We start from the raw sequence: 16,568 nt of genomic DNA, 5'->3' as shown, positions 1-16,568 counted from the left end.
AGTAGATAAATAGGTACCGCTCCAGCGGGAAGGTAAACGGTGTTTCCGTGTGCTGCTCTGGTTCGCCAGAAGCGGCTTAGTCACGCTGGCCACATGACCCGGAAGGAAGCTGTACGCCGGCTCCCTCGGCCAGTAAGGCGCCACAACCTCAGAGTCGGCCACGACTGGACCTGATGGTCAGGGGTCCCTTTAGCTTGACCTATGGGCCTGCTTGATCAGGCCAATGGCCTGTCTAGTTTGAATAATTTGAATCAAAGAATCACACAAGTTGGACTTGATCCCTGAGGATCGTCCAAGCCCCTGCAGTGCAGGAATATGCAGCTGTCCCAGACGGGGATCGAACCCGCGACCTTGAGGTTATCAGCTAGTCCTGTTCTCACAGTGGCCAAGCAGATTCCCCAGTCATAAACCCACAAGCAGGATTTAAGCGCATGAGAGCTCACATCTCTTGTGGTTTCTTCAGAAGAATTGCTGCCCTCCTGGCTGGTACCCAGCGATAGCCCTCCCCTCCCTGAATTTGTGCAACCCTCTGAAAGCCACCCAAGATGGTGGCCCTCACTGCCTCTTGTGGGAGGGAGTTCCACAGGGAGTTCCAGAAGCGGCTTAGTCCTGCTGGCCACATGACCCGGAAGCTGCACGCCGGCTCCCTCGGCCAGTAAAGCGAGATGAGCAACCCCAGAGTTGGCCATGACTGGACATAATGGTCAGGGGTCCCTTTACCTTTATTTTTGCATAAGAGGAAGCAGGATGTTGTGGGTTGCCTCCCTTCTAAGCACCAGGAGAGCGCAGCATCCGTTGATGGGTTTGTTCCTCCTGGGCTGTTCTCCTGCCTCCCCTCCTCTCCCTTCTCTGCTAAGAGATGGTGACCCTTTGGCAGCAAAGCCACATTCCTGCTTCCTTCCCAGCTGTGGGGAGGCCTGTGGATTTGTCCTGCTTATTTGTATTTACTTAGTATTATTATTATCATTTCCAAGTTCCTGGCGGGGCTGTCACAAGAGGATGACCCCGGTCCCTTCCCCACTGCAGGTCCCCACCTGGGATAACATGAGGCTCTCCTCCCCATGGCGAGGTGGGGGCCATCCGGACAGGCCCCTCCAAGCCGCTGAATTGCCTGCTGCACCAGAGAGCTGCTCCAACATCTTTCCAACCCCGGAGCTGTTTGGAGGGCTGCTGGGTCGTCCCACGGAGCACATCTTCCTCTGCTCAGATTATCATGGCCCCTTCCAGAGATGGATTGGGCAATCTCACCACAGCTTCCTGGATTTATTTGCACAGCTGGGGAAGGCTCTCCGATCGGCGTTGTTCCTCATTGGTAAGAAGAGCCCTGCTGCTCTTGGATCAGGCCAACGGCCCGTCCAGCCCAGCCTCCTGCTTTCACAGGGGCCAAATGTCCCTAAGAACCAAGGTACTTAGATAGACTGCCTCTGGAGCTGGAGGTTCCACAAGGACACCAGAAGAGCCCAAAGAGAAGACCTTGAGTCCAGCCTTCTCTTCTCACAGTGGCCAGGGGTGCCCAAGAACCCAGGAATTGGCATATTGGGGTAAATTTGCAGTAAAAAGTGCTGATGAATGCTCACGGGGACTTTAAAGCAAGCTGAAGCCCTCAAATATGGAGAACCAAAGGTTGGCAAAAAGGAGAATCATCTAGCCTATGGTTGCCATATTTCAAAAAGTGAAAATCCAGCACAAAAGTTGTTGAGCTTTATGGAGATTTTGAAGGTGGTTTCCCCGGACATTTTAACCGATCTTCGGATATTCCACCCAAACACTATTTCCAGATACAGTGGTACCTCGGGTTACATACGCTTCAGGTTACATATGCTTCAGGTTACAGACTCTGCTAACCCAGAAATAGTGCTTCAGGTTAAGAACTTTGCTTCAGGATGAGAACAGAAATCGTGCTCTAGCAGCACAGCAGCAGTGAGAGGCCCCATTAGCTAAAGTGGTGCTTCAGGTTAAGAACAGTTCCAGGTTAAGAACAGACCTCCGGAACGAATTAAGTACTTATATGTCATACACTGTATGTCCTGAACATAGGGCAGACCAAGCCAAACCCCGTGAAACTGAAATGGCCCCAGTCACCCTTTTGCTGGTTGCATTGGTGCAATAGCATCTCCAGGTCTGCTGCAGAGACGGCCCCTCGCCCCCCCCCCCCAATTCAAAAGGCAGGATCCAGCCTGGCGAGAAGCCGTGCCAGATTCCAGGGAGCAAAAAAGCCCCAATTGAGGCAAGAGTTCCACCATGGAGAACGGAACCATGAGTTGCCCCAGCCCCCCATTGCAAAATCCCATTATTCTTCCTCTCCCCCCCCCCCGCCAAACCCAGCCCCTGCTTCCAAGCGCTGCACACACACACACATTCCCAGAGAAAAATATCTCCCTGAATGCAAACATTGTTTTGCTTCCTGGAGATCTGGAAGAGAGTCGAGACACAATGAGGACCTCTGTCTTATTTGGGCTATAAATACGGGCACCTCGATCTCTGGGTAGTGAGAGGTTGGGGGGCCCCTCCCAGAGCAGGGGTTCCCACACTTTGGGGGACCAGCTCCCCCTTGCTCCCATAAAGGCACCCCCACTGCCCACTACCCTGTTGCTGTGTTTTTTAAGCTTTATTCAGAATAGCGGTTTGCACAGCCCGCTAAGGAAGAGGATTACACAAGAAAAAGTCAAAGTGTTAGCAATTCGTTGCACATGAATTGCACAAACCACTTAATAAATTCAACAGAAAAAGCGATGCCAGCTTTTCAAAGTCGTGGGCATTTCCACCCCCTGAAGTCTCCTGGCCTGCTAGCGTTGTTCTGATTCTTGCTTTTTATAGGAATGGGTTTATGGAAGCCGGGGGGCGAAAAGGTTTAGTAAGCACTGATTTAGTCTAACCTCAAGCTCAGTGCAAAATGTACAAGGTTTTTCCGGAGTTTGAGGACAGTGTCCGTTCTGAAAGCAGGCTGGCAGCTGTGATTAATGCCTTGGCCGGCTCTTCCCAGGGCTCCTCTGTTCCCAAGACCAGCCCGTCCTCTCCCTCCTGGGGCAGCTCCTTGCCTTTGGGGCTGCCAGGAGGTCTGGCTGTTTCCATGGGGACTGAACCCGCACAGCTCAGAGAGAGGGGAAATAAAATGCAGGCCTATGTAGAAGAGCCAGAACTAATTTTCCAGGGAGAGAAAAGGCAAGGGAGAGGCGACACGATAGAGGGCCGTAGAATTGCTCTAGAAAGGGGCTGAAGAGTTTCTCCCAGGACTGGTGGGCAGCCAGGGGAGCTGAATGCTGAAAGACGCAGGACAGAGACAAGGAAGGACTGCTTCAGGTGGCACATGGTTAACCTGTGGAACTCTCTTCCACAGGACGCAGCGATGGCCACCAATTTGGATGGATCTGAAAGAGAATTGGACAAATTCAAGGAGAGGGCTATCGATGGCCATTCAACCTCTGCGTAAAGCCCTCCAACAAAGATCTGAGAATTGTAGGATCTGAAGGGACCCCCAAAGGCCATCTAGTCCAACCCCGTTCAACACCCTCAAAGGTCCTCAAGTGGCCTGTTGGCTACCCCAACTTTCATTGGAGGTTTATAAGGAGAGAGTGGGATGGTCACCTGCCGGGGATTTTTCAGGTGCGATTCCTGCATTTCAGGGGGGATGGACTAGATGACCCCTGGGTGTACCTTGCACCCCTGCATATCAATGATTCTGTGACTCCAGGGAGAGAAGGGGAACCCCTTCCTCTGTGTTTTACTCCCTCTGCCCCGCCTGGCAAGGGGGCCCAGAGTTGTGGGTCCATAGACAGGGTGTGTGTGTGTCTTTCTACTTTTCCACAGAGGCCTCTTGCGATTCTCTCCACGGCTCAAGGACTTTGGCAAGAGGCATTTAGCGTTCTCTGTATGTCCCTGAGGCAGTCAGAAATTAGGTCCTTTCTCTCTCCCCCCCCCCCTTGTTCTTCCTCCCTTTTTCCCACCCCCCATGCAGTTATTCAGTTCCAACAAGTCCTCCTCTGAATGACAATTGAGGCAGAGAGCATCTCCCCCCCCCAAAAAAAAAAACAACCAGGGACAGCTTGGGATTTATAATGTGGGTCAAGAAGAAACAGGGAACAGGACGGTGGATGGACTGTGTTTCCCGGCTTCCTTCCTCGCAGGTTTTTTGGGGTGAGAGGAGAAACCCGGCCCCTTTGCAGAAGGGAAGGATCCTGGTTTCTTCTGCTGGCATGGCTAGAAGACCCTGCGAGGGCGAGAGGAGCAAGTGGGGCTCTCAGGGGTTTTGAGGGATGCCCTGCCACCGCCTGAGATGACGCAGGTCTTGGCTGGACCCTGTGAGAAGAGGATGCTGATTTAGTCGGGGCCCCTTGGGCCTGATCCAGCAGCTGAGACCTTCTGATGTTCCAATGGAGCCTCCAGGGCCAGGGCCAGTCTACCGAGACTCCTGGGGTCTTAGGGGCTTAAGGACAAGGCCCTGGACAAGATGCAGGGCTCCTCTGGTGTTACGGTGGAGCTTCCAAGTACCAAAGCAGTCTATCTGCATAACTTGGCTCTTTGGGGCGTTTGCCACGGTGAGAGCAGGAGGCTGAAACAGACAGGCCATTGGGCTGATCCTACAGGCTCTTCTGAGGTCCTGATGTTCTTATCAAGTCATGCGCTTTAAATGTGCTTTAGATGGATGGCGAAGATGTGGCGTCTCTCGTATAGAAACATGCGCACACACGGCTTGGCTTACTGATTTGAGCGATGCGATGTGCCTCTCTCACACATACACACTCCTTGAGGTGGAGCTGAAACAGAGACCGGCAAACACGCAGAGGATGTTGTCCTGAGAGCGCCACGTCCTGCGCCACGCGGCTCTCCGTGTCCCCAGTGCGCACTGTGCGCTTGCCCCAGGGTCGCCATGGGCTTTGATCTCAGGAGGCGCCATCCGATCGCATCAGCCTGCCCTCGAATTCCTCTTTGCGGCAATAATTGGCCCCCGCTGGGCTCTGGGCAGCCTTGGCCAAGCAGGGGGAGTCCTTTACGCAACGCGGACCTGGCCTTTGCAATCCGTGCCGTCTCTCTCCTGCTGACGCTGCAAATATCTTTTTTGCAATTCTTGCTTCAAGCAGAGGAAGGATCAGCGTCTCCTGCCAGGGCAGGAAAGGAGCTGGAACCCTGGAGGGCCAGACTCCCGCAGATCTCCGGCCCTTGCTGGGACGGTCAGCTGGTTATTCCGTGACTGGCCAAGATCCGGCCAAGTCCCTGCAGGATCTCTGCGGGGGAAGCAGCCCAGGGCAGATGTGGGGGAGACTCAGAACGGCTTGTGGACATGCGCTTTGCTCAAAAACAACAGCCCATCACCAGCTCTGCCTCTCCTGTCGGGTGGAAGGAACACACAGTTTATCTGCAAATTGGAGGGTCTGTGCAGAAAAGGAGACTGAAATCTTGACCTTTGACCTCTCCCCATCACGCTTGTGGGTGCCTGGATACTGGACTATGATGGGCCCCCTTGGGTCTGATCCAGTGGGCAATAGTAGTAGTAGTAATAATAATAATAATAATAATAATAATAATAATAATAATAATAATAATAATAATAATAATAATATATTTATACCCTGCCCATCTGGCTGGGCTTCCCCAGCCACTCTGGGTGGCTTCCAAAAAAATATTAAAATACTGTAATACATCAAACATTAAAAGCTTCCCTAAACAAGGCTGCCTTCAGATGTCTTTTAAAGATAGCTGCTTATTTCCTTGACATTTGATGGGAGGTCGTTCCACAGGGTGGGTTCCACTACCGAGAAGGCCCTCTGCCTGGTTCCCTGTAATCTCACTTCTTGCAGGGAGGGAACTGCCAGAAGGCCCTCGGATCTGGACCTCAGTGTCCGGGCAGAACAATGAGGGTGGAGACGCTCCTTCAGGTATACTGGGCTGAGGCCGTTTAGGGCTTTCAAGGTCAGCACCAACACTTTGAATTGTGCTCGGAAACGTACTGGGAGCCAATGTAGGTCTTTCAAGACTGGTGTTATGTGGTCTCAGCGGCCGCCCCCAGTCACCAGTCTAGCTGCCACATTCTGGATTAGTTGTAGTTTCTGAGTCACCTTCAAAAGTAGCCCCACATGGAGCGCATTGCAGTAGTCCAAGCGAGAGATAACCAGAGCATGCACCACTCTGGCCAGACAGTCCGTGGGCAGGGAGGGTCTCATCCTGCGTACCAGATGGAGCTGGTAAACATAGAACCCCCAAGTCCAGAGGCAGTCTATCTAGATTCTGAGGGTCGATGGGGGCATTTGACTGCTGTGAGTTCGGGATATTGGACTGGCTGGTCCCTCTTTGGCCCGATCCCACAGCCGGGTTCTCCTGACGTTATAATTAATTGTATAATTGGCACGAGCAAATTGTTCTCAGGTCTGTGACCTCGTTCCTGGTGGTTCGTTACGCAGTCGCCCTCTCCGTCTGTCGCCGCCTGGCACTCGGACTCAACCCGCAAAATGGACGGGGGACATGTAAACAGAGACTCCCCGTGGGAATCTGCCACGGCTAATTTTAGAAAAAGAAGGCCGTGGTCATCCTTGCTCCGTCAGTGTCACAACCGGAGGCCAAGAGGAGGGGGCGTGTGGGGTCTCCCTGCCCCAAGGACGCTGAGGGACAGCCGCACGCCAAGGATGCAAGCAGAGCCAGACCAGCGGGATTTACTACCACAGAATTGTGTAACTGGCAGGGATCCCCAAAGGTCCTCTAGTCCAACCCCAGGAGGCGCCCAGGATTAATAATAATAATAATAATAATAATAATAATAATAACAGCAATAATAATAATATTAATAATAATAATAACAGCAATAGTAATAACAATAACAACAACAACAACAACAACAACAACAACAACAACAACAACAACAACAACAACAATAAATGTTATTTATACCCCACCCTCACCGGCCAGAGCTGGGCTCAGGGCGGCTAACACCAGTAAAATTACAGTAAAAACATAATAGTGGGGGGGGGGGACCAATTTAAAATACAGGTTAAAATGCAATTTAAAATGCAGCCTCATGTTAAAAGTCAAAAACTATAAGGGGAGGGAAACATAAGGGTCAGACTGAGTCCAAACCAAAGGCCAGGAGGAACAGTTCTGTCTTGCAGGCCCTGCGGAAAGATGTCAAGTCCCGCAGGGCCCTGGTCTCTTGGGACAGAGCGTTCCACCAAGTCGGGGCCAGTACTGAAAAGGCCCTGGCCCTAGTTGAGACCAATCTAACCACCTTGCGACTTGGGACCTCCAGAGTGTTGTCATTTGTGGACCTTAAGGTCCTCTGCAGGGCAGACCAGGAGAGGCAGTCCTGTAGGTACGAGGGTCCTAGGCAGCGTAGGGCTTTAAAGGTCAAAACCTTTAAAGGTCATAAGCTGACTACCAGCTAAGATTGACCCAACATCCTGGCCAAAGAAGATGGTGAGCATCAAAAGAGATTGCCAGATCAGGCCAGGGGCCCCTCTAGTCAGACCTCACCTGGAGTACTGTGTCCAGTTCTGGGCACCACAATTGAAGAAGGACACTGACAAACTGGAACGTGTCCAGAGGAGGGCAACCAAGATGGTCAAAGGCCTGGAAACGATGCCTTATGAGGAACGGCTAAGGGAGCTGGGCAAGAGGAGGTTAAGGGGTGATATGATAGCCATGTTCAAATATATAAAAGGATGTCATATAGAGGAGGGAGAAAGGTTGTTTTCTGCTGCTCCAGAGAAGCGGACACGGAGCAATGGATCCAAACTACAAGAAAGAAGATTCCACCTAAACATTAGGAAGAACTTCCTGACAGTAAGAGCTGTTCGACAGTGGAATTTGCTGCCAAGGAGTGTGGTGGAGTCTCCTACTTTGGAGGTCTTTAAGAAGAGGCTTGACAACCATATGTCAGGAGTGCTCTGATGGTGTTTCCTGCTTGGCAGGGGGTTGGACTCGATGGCCCTTGTGGTCTCTTCCAACTCTATGATTCTATGGTTCTAGTCCACCATCCTCCTCTCACAGGGAGCCACTAGGAATCGAGATAGACTGCCTCTGGACCTGGAGGCTCCGTTGGAACTAAGAAGAGCCTGGCTTCTGGATCAGGCCCACTGAGGCCCACTCTCTTCTCACGGTGGCCCAAAGGGAAGACCCAGAACAGGAGCTGAGCACAAAAGCCCCCTTCTCCCCCCCCCCTTCCAGCATTGCTGCAGAGCAGAGCCGTAGTGGTTAGCAGCCGGCGCCAGATTTAAATAAATAAATAATATTTTTAAATTTATACCCCGCCCTTCCCGGTTCAGAAAACCAGGCTCAGGGCGGCTAACAACAAATTTAAAACACTTAATTATAAAAGCAGCATAAAATACAATATAAAAACATGAATAACAATAAAATTCAAAGTTCAGAGATCAATTTGGGGGAAATCCATCCAATAAACATTTGATGATCCCCAGGGCTAGCTGGCTGAATTGGTCCTACTTGGGCCAGTGAGGAGACCAGGGGAGAATTAGCTGGGGGGTCTCAGAGCGAGTGAGGGAAGGGAAGGGAAGGGAAATAAAAGATCAGGCTGAATTCAAATTAAAGGCCAGGCGGAATAGCTCTGTCTTACAGTCCCTGCGGAAGGAGGTTCAATCCTGCAGGGCCCTGGTCTCCTGGGACAGAGCATTCCACCAGGTCGGAGCCACCACTGAGAAGGCCCTGGCCCTGGTGGAGGATAGTCTGACTTCCTTAGGGCTCGGGACCTCTAAACTGTGGCTATTCATGGACCTTAAGGTCCTTGTGGGCAGACCAGGAGAGGCGGTCCCGTAGACAGGAGGGCTCCTCCTCCGTAAATTTCTTGTGGGGCCAAAGGGGTCCTGCCCAGCAGTGGCGTAGCGTGGGTTGTCAGCACCCGGGGCAGGGCAAGTAATTTCCGCCCCCTAACCTGTGGATTTGCGCCCCCTAACCCTAACCCCCAGATGTTGCGCCCGGTGCGGCCGGGCCCCCCTGCACCCCCCACGCTACGCCACTGCTGCCCAGGCCTGCCTCCTCTTATTGGTGTGGCCAGCCAGATGTCTTTTCCGGGAACTCCGCAAGCAGGGGAGCAGCAGAGCTCTCCCCACATGGGATTCATGGCGACAGATGGAAGGAAAAATCAGAATTTTGCACGGGAGAGATTTTCAACTTCCTGTGCAAAGGATGCACCGAAACGTTCCGTCGGTTTTTTGCAGCGAAAACAGCCAAATGAGGCTCGTGGCACCTTTGAGAGACCGGCCCAGGCTCATCGCTGCTTTTGCTTAGCTGCCTCCTTGGGAGACACGGTCTGCAAAGTGGCCGGCATCCCTCGTGGCGGCCTCAGATATCTGACTGCCTCCTCCTCTTCCCCCCACTTCTCCCTTATCAGTTTTGCTCCAGCTTTAGAAACAGGCCTGCAAGGCCTCTGATAGTTCAAGGAGATTCAGTGCATAATTCATAGAGTTGTAGAGTCGGAAGGGACCCCAAGGGTCATCTAGTCCAACCCCCTGCAATGCAGGAATCGCAACTCAAGTATCCCTGACAGATGGCCACCCAACTGAAGGAACTCCCTGCCGCAGGATCAGGCAATGGCACCGGGCTCAAAGGGCTTTCAAAGGGCGATGTGAGAGGTTGGAGCAACAGGAGAGGTCTGTGTTCAACCTGCAGGGCGCAGGAGCTAAACAAAGCCTCCATGATAGAAGCAGTCTACCTCCAAACATCAGCTGCTTTGGTGGGGTGAGGCTCAGAGAGACGGCTTTTGCCATGGAGCCTTCTACTTACATTCTTAGGGAGTAAAAGAAATATATTCCCAAGGCCTTGCAGGTTCACAAACTGGTACAGGAGCGAAATGGAAGCAGGGCATTTTCTCCTTGCAAAGAACCTCAGGAGAGCCTGGCTGCAGGATCAGGCCAAAGGGGGGGCCAGGATCCTGTTCTCACAGTGGCCAAACACCCTCAAGAACCGAGTGTTGTAAACAAAAATCTACCCTTTTTTCCCTTATGGGGGACGCAAGAGCCCATATAGAATCCTTACATAGGTTCCCTATTGGTAGGAGAGAATAACAGAGGCCAAGCAGAGAATATTGAGAAGCAAAGCAGCTCGTAAGCCTGATCTTTATTGATCTGTTGCAACAGGGTGCTCCCCTCACACACAGGAGAAGGAGGAGGACCCAGAACCAAAGTGTGTCCGCCCTTATATAGACATTTTAAATTGCCCGCCTTGGAGTCCAAGACCACCCCCAGAAACATCATACATACATCACAGAAAAGGCGGTCTACAGCAGAAATCTGAGTGCATTGTTTCTCTCGTCTGACAGGTTACCTGTTAATGCTTACTTGATTGGATACCCTGGGGAGCCTGGCCAATCTTTTGTAATGATATCTACTTAGTTCCTGAGCCAGGTCACAGGCTCACACCCTATTCATATCTTAAATGTGCCCTTAAGACAGGATTTGTGAGGCAAGAGACAATGGGGAGGTTTCCCACTTTGACCTTGCAGAGAAAACATTTGGTCAGTTTGGGAATAAAAAATGGCTTCAGTTCGGTCTTCCTGTGCTGATCTATGTACATGCTTGGTTGGTAGACTTAGGAACATTTAACATGTATCTAAGACCTCAAAATTCCTATCACAATAGGAATCTGGGTAGACTACTACTGGACTTGGAGGCTCCATAGGAGTCTGGGCCCATCCAGCCCAGTGTCTTCTTCTCACAGTGGCCAACCGGATGCCCCAAAGCGAAACCTGCAAGGGATCCAAACTCAAGTCTCCCCTCTTGCAAGCGGCAGCCAGCGGGGATTGAACCGGGGACGTTCTGCATGCAAAGCAGGTGTTCTCCCTCTTGAGCCACGGCGGCCGTTCTTTGCTGAGCTGTTCTGGGCTGGGAATGTAGGGAAGGGAGGACAAGCGCCAGGGATCAAGGTTTTGGTTTCCTAAGTTACGAAACCCCGGGGGCTGAGGAAGCTGCCCACGCTAAGGTCAGCTCAAGGACTCGGGGAGGGGAACTCGGGCAAGAAGCAAAGAGCTCTCACGGCTTGCTTCCATCCCTCATCGAGCTGTAGAACTGGAGAGGTGAATGGGACCCCCAAAAGTCATCTAGTCCAACCCGCTGCAAGACAGGAGCCACGGCTAATGTTCGCCTTTCTCCCAAGGGTCTGTGCGTTCAGGGTTTCTGTGTGGAACCGGTCGCTCCATTTTACCTCGGGGACCTTTGGCAAAAATCTGTCACCTCTCGGCCTCCAGCTGCTTTCGAATTCGCGACACCAGGCTCACTGCCGCCTGGCATTTGGGGCTGTGAAGAGGGCTGGGGAGTCAGGCCTGCCCTCTCTTGAAGTCAGGCGTTCAGGAGTTTGGGGTGAAGTCTTCCAGTCTGGGGGTGAAGCCACGAGAAGGGCAGAGGGGCGCGGGAAGTTCTCAGAGTCAGGCCTTTGCCCATCTAGCCCACTCGGACTGGCAGCAGCTTTCCAGGTGAATGCCGTTACCAATAATAATAATAATAATAATTTATTATTTATACCCTGCCCATCTGGTTGGGTTTCCCCAGCCACTCTGGGCAGCTTCCAACAGAATCTTAAAATACAATAATGTATCAAACATTAAAAGCTTCCCTAAACAGGGCTGCCTTCAGATGTCTTCTAAAAGTTTGGTAGTTATTTTTCTCTTTGACATCTGGTGGGAGGGCATTCCACGGGGAGGGCACCACCACCAAGAAGGCCCTCTGCCTGGTTCCCTGTAACTTGGCTTCTTGCAGGCAGGGAACCGCCAGAAGGCCCTCGGAGCTGGACCTCAGTGTCCGGGTAGAACGATGGAGGTGGAGACATCATAATCATGCCTACCACAAACTCCTGATGGATTTCTTCTTTTTCCACTGGCTATTCTTAAGTTCTTGCAGCCAAACCGATAGCTGCTTTTCCTCCTCTGTGAATTTGCCCCATCCTCTTTCAAAGGCTTCTGGGTTCATGGCCATCCCTGCGGGAGCAAGTTCCACAGTTTAACTATGCGCAGGTCCTGGTTTGGTGCTCTCACCACTAGACCACACGCCCTCCCTGGTCTTGTTGCAGGTCGGAGGATCTCGGGTGCTTGGGAGGCAAAACCCCACCAGCGACCCACAAACCGAGGGAGCGGCATGTACACGCTGAGATCGCCGTGCAAAGGATGGAAAATCTTAGCCTTCCCCGTGGCCCTGCAGGGAGGTTTTTCCTTTCCCTCCGAAAACACATTAAAAAGAGATTTGAGAGAGAAATAATTCAGCAATCCCTGGAGTTTAATTCCTTGTGGGCCAGCAGGGGAGGATCAGAATTCATTAAGACCGGGGAAACTTCCTTGGCCAAATTCTCTCGTCCTTTTCTTCGCATGAGAAACCGTCTCCGCCCCACAGGGTGCCCAAATTTTCCTCCTGGCTACAGATCTTAGCCTCCTGCCGGAATATGGCCTGCGTCCAGGATCCCTGAGAGACCCCCCTTCCCTCCCCCCCAGAACCCCCCCCCCCTGGTTCTTGTGGTCTATTAGCAGGACCCAAAGGACAAGGCTTTGCCCCTCCACCCCACATGGAGGGTTTTATTCAGCCGAGGCAGTGTGGTGTAGCAGTAACAGGCAAGGACCTAGGAGGGACCTGGGTTCAAATCCCCACTTGGCCATGTCTCAGTGGGTGACATTGGGCCAGTCAAAGAATTATGGTACCAAAGACTTAAAGTTTTGGAGGGACACCCCTGGGTCATCTATTCTACTCCCAGCTAAAGAGTCCCTGGCAGGTGGCCACCCCAGCTCTGTTTAAAGGCCTCCAAAGAAGGAGAGGCCATCATTTTCCTGGTGTTTGCCTGGAATCTCCTTTCTTGCCACATTTGAGTCCTGGGTTCAGGTCCTCTCCTCCCGAGCAGCAGAAAACAAGCTTCCTCCATCTTCATCATCAACATCCAATATCCTTTCTTAGGCATAGCAAACTACACATTATCAAACAGCCACCGTATACAAATTGTACAAAATACGAGCTCAGCATAACAAGGTTTGTCCCAGTCAGATCTTTAACGCCAGAGGAAATTAATTTGCATAAAAATGAGAGGCACAAATACAAGATGGGGGACACCTGGCTTGAGAGCAGTACATGTGAAAAGGATCTAGGAGTCTTGGTTGACCACAAACTTGACATTTAGCGGCAGCTAAAAAAGCCAATGCAATGCTGGGCTGCATCAATAGGAGTATAGCATCTAGATCAAGGGAAGTAATAGTGCCACTGTATTCTGCTCTGGTCAGACCTCACCTGGAGTACTGTGTCCAGTTCTGGGCACCACAGTTCAAGAAGGACACTGACAAACTGGAACGTGTCCAGAGGAGGGCAACCAAAATGGTCAAAGGCCTGGAAACGATGCCTTATGAGGAACGGCTAAGGGAGCTGGGCATGTTTAGCCTGGAGAAGAGGAGGTTAAGGGGTGATATGATAGCCATGTTCAAATATATAAAAGGATGTCACATAGAGGAGGGAGAAAGGTTGTTTTCTGCTGCTCCAGAGAAGCGGACACGGAGCAATGGAGCCAAACTACAAGAAGGAAGATTCCACCTCAACATTAGGAAGAACTTCCTGACAGTAAGAGCTGTTTGACAGTGGAATTTGCTGCCAAGGAGTGTGGTGGAGTCTCCTACTTTGGAGGTCTTTAAGCAGAGGCTTGACAACCATATGTCAGGAGTGCTCTGATGGTGTTTCCTGCTTGGCAGGGGGTTGGACTCGATGGCCCTTGGGGTCTCTTCCAACTCTATGATTCTATGATTCTATGAAATAATACAACACTACCACATCACCGATCAGTTAAGAACCACTAAATCTCTTTATAATGGCCCAGTATTTCAACATGGACAGCACTCAAAAATTCAGCCACTATTAAAGCAATTTGATCATTCCTGTCCGAAAGCAGGTCCTGAATCGTTGGTGGCATAGAATTGAGCCTCTTGAGTTGTAAGGCCTCTAATAATTGTCTTGTGGCATAAATGACAAAATCAGAAGAAAAGAAAATATGCTGCAAAGTATCAGGTTCCTGTTTACTACATTTGCAGAGAAGCTCTGATTCTGGGAGAGCTAAATATCTTCCTCTCACTCTCATCGAGGGAAACATATTATTAAATCTGGCTAACATAAACAGCCTGCACAATTCATGATCCTTCAGATTAGTCATGTATCTCCATCTTCAATGTGGTGACTGTTCAGATCTTTGAAGACATCCCTCATGTCACCAAACAGTCTTCTCTTCTCCAGGCTTCTCTGCCTGGCCTACCCCACAAGGCTGTTGTGTGGGGAATTAAGTGAGGAAGGGGAGAACCACATTTGCCATTCCTTGGAGAAGGAGGTGAGATATGAAAGCAATAACGAATTCAATCCTGCGCACTGTAGACACATCGAAACGAATGAACCGAAGTGAGCCAAGCCCATTAACTTCAGTGGGTCTACTCTGAGTAGGACGAGGATTGAGCACAACCCATAGAATTCAGCCGGACCATCAGGTGAATGGAAAAACCACCTAATTTTTTAATGAGAAGCTCCCCCATTCGCTCTTCTCGAACCAACGTGTGAACACAGCCTTCCTTCGAAATTTTCACTTTTCTGAGTTTTGAGATACACTTCTCCAACCAATGTAGCTGCATATATTTGGGGAAAGTACACCTAAATATTTTGTTCACACCCTCGTGAAAATTCACCAGCATTTTAGTACGAATTTCTTCTTAACAGACACATCTTTCACACGCAATTTTGCCTAGGATACTTTTTGCAAAGCAATTTCCCCAAATACACAGCACATTCCTGGCTGTTGTTTTCAATAATATACACCTTTATAGGCATGCTTTACCCAGGTGGGTGCGTTTTCGCACACCTTCATCGGCAAGAGAACCACACTACAAAATTCGGAGCAGTGCAAATCTTGATGGACGGCTGCATTTCGGTTCAGGTATTGTGGCGAAAAGTGTGAATGGGGTAAGCCTGCCTTGAAGGTGCAAAGTAGACTAAGCTTCTGCTGCAGGCAGAATTAGGACTGGGCTTTTTTGTGCGTCAGGTTTTTTGCTCCAGCCCTTGCGCTCGTCTCTGGCAAAATACCTCTGACATGCCTCTCCGCCACCTCCTCTCGCTGCCATTGATAAGAGGAAGGATCTGTATCATCCCGGAGAGAGCTAATCGCTTCCCTCAACCTTTTGCAAGCTCCTTGTCCCCGGGGCCTCTGACTGATCGCTCGGTCCTTATCACCCAGGTAGTGTGATTCCCTCCTGACGCACACATCCAACTCAGAGCCACAGTCCTTGGGTTTTGAACCTAATCAATTCCTTTTGGAGTCCTAGATTGCCGATCCATCTGAATTCTATTACTGCCTTGAGGATTAGGCTATCTCTGTGTGAAGCTTTTAATGGCGCTTATCTTTCGCCACGGCCTTGTGGGGAAGAGGCCTTGACACGTTCGTGCCTCAAAAAGGGCTTCTCTGACAGCTTCACCAGAAGACACACCGGGCTCGTCTCATAAGCCCTGCTGGGCTTTTCCTTGCACCGGCTGTGTGGGCACATAGCACTAAAACCATGATTTGTTTTAACCAGGGGTTGTGTCACAGATGAGCATAGTGACCGTCGCATGGATCACTGTGGTAGAGTTGGAAGGGACCCACGGGGTCATTTAGTCCAACCCGCTGCAATGATGGCAGTGGCGATGTGGGCACCGGGTTGGGAAAGGCTGGACTAGAGAGGAGAACTCTGTGCACAACATGGGAGAGGGAGAGAAGCAGGAGACGTTTGTGTGTGTCGTTGGATGGATGTGACTATGTGCCGTACAACCAGCCAGGCATCGTAGCAGCCTTTCCCAACCCGGTGCCCACATCGCCACTGCCATCCCTTCCAACTCTACCACAGTGATCCATGCAACGTTCACTGAAAGAGAAAAAAAACCCCAGAAGAACTAAATAATAATTTTTTAAAAAAACACACACACACATACACTACTGTTTTTGGTTGTTGTTTTTAACCATTCATATTAAATTCTTAGTGTGGGATTACTTGAATCCCCCGACTTCCACCAGCCTTTCTCCACCTGTGGGTCCCCAGATGTTGTTGAACTACAACTCCCATCACCCCTGGCTAGCAAGGCCAGAGCTCGGGGATGATGGGAGTTGTAGTCCAACAACATCTGGGGACCCACGCCTTGAGAACCGCTGCCCCTCCCTGGTTCCATTTTATTATTTTCATTTATGCACGTCCAAAAAATCTTAACTTCTGTTTTCTTCCATTTTTAAGTCAATGTCTGACGTGAGAGCAAGTTTTGACCATGCCAAGTGTTCAGCTGTTTGGGGCCTGAGTCATGGAGGACTTTTAAACACAAAGGTGAGCACCTCAAATTGGGCCTCGAAATGAACCAGCAACCAGTGCAGCCGTTTTAATAATTCCTGTGTCTGAAAATGTGGAGAGTTCCTGCTAAGGGAATCCTGGGCAGGAGCAGCTGAGGTGAGGCTGCGTCTGTTCATCTGAAGCTTGCCCACAGCACCGCACAACAGCTGACCTGGCCGGCAAGCAGTCTTCGGCAGAAAAGCGCCAGGAGGTTTCCCTTTTTTGCTCTTCTTTTAGCGTGGGCTCTTTGACAAAACAGGGACGCGGGTGGCACTGTGGGTTA

The 16,568-nt window shown here is 50.9% G+C and overlaps 1 protein-coding gene and 1 long non-coding RNA gene across 2 annotated transcripts in view; one reads left to right on the top strand and one right to left on the bottom strand.

Moving 5' to 3' along the window:
* The window catches only part of LOC308575124 (uncharacterized protein), a 467,635-nt gene that overhangs the window by 307,749 nt on the left and 143,318 nt on the right, over positions 1 to 16,568 (top strand). The gene's annotated exons all lie outside the window — the stretch shown is intronic.
* Positions 10,023 to 16,568, bottom strand: part of LOC308575370 — a 131,061-nt gene continuing 124,515 nt past the window's right edge. The window contains exon 2 of the long non-coding RNA XR_014002821.1: positions 10,023 to 10,323. This is a non-coding gene — a long non-coding RNA (uncharacterized lncRNA). The remainder of the gene's footprint in view (positions 10,324 to 16,568) is intronic.

This window comes from Podarcis bocagei, assembly GCF_964188305.1.
Source record: "Podarcis bocagei genome assembly, chromosome: 16".
NCBI classification, from domain to species: domain Eukaryota; kingdom Metazoa; phylum Chordata; class Lepidosauria; order Squamata; family Lacertidae; genus Podarcis; species Podarcis bocagei.
The sequence above is the reverse complement of the archived record's forward strand: the minus strand, read 5'-3'. Positions and strand labels throughout refer to the sequence as shown.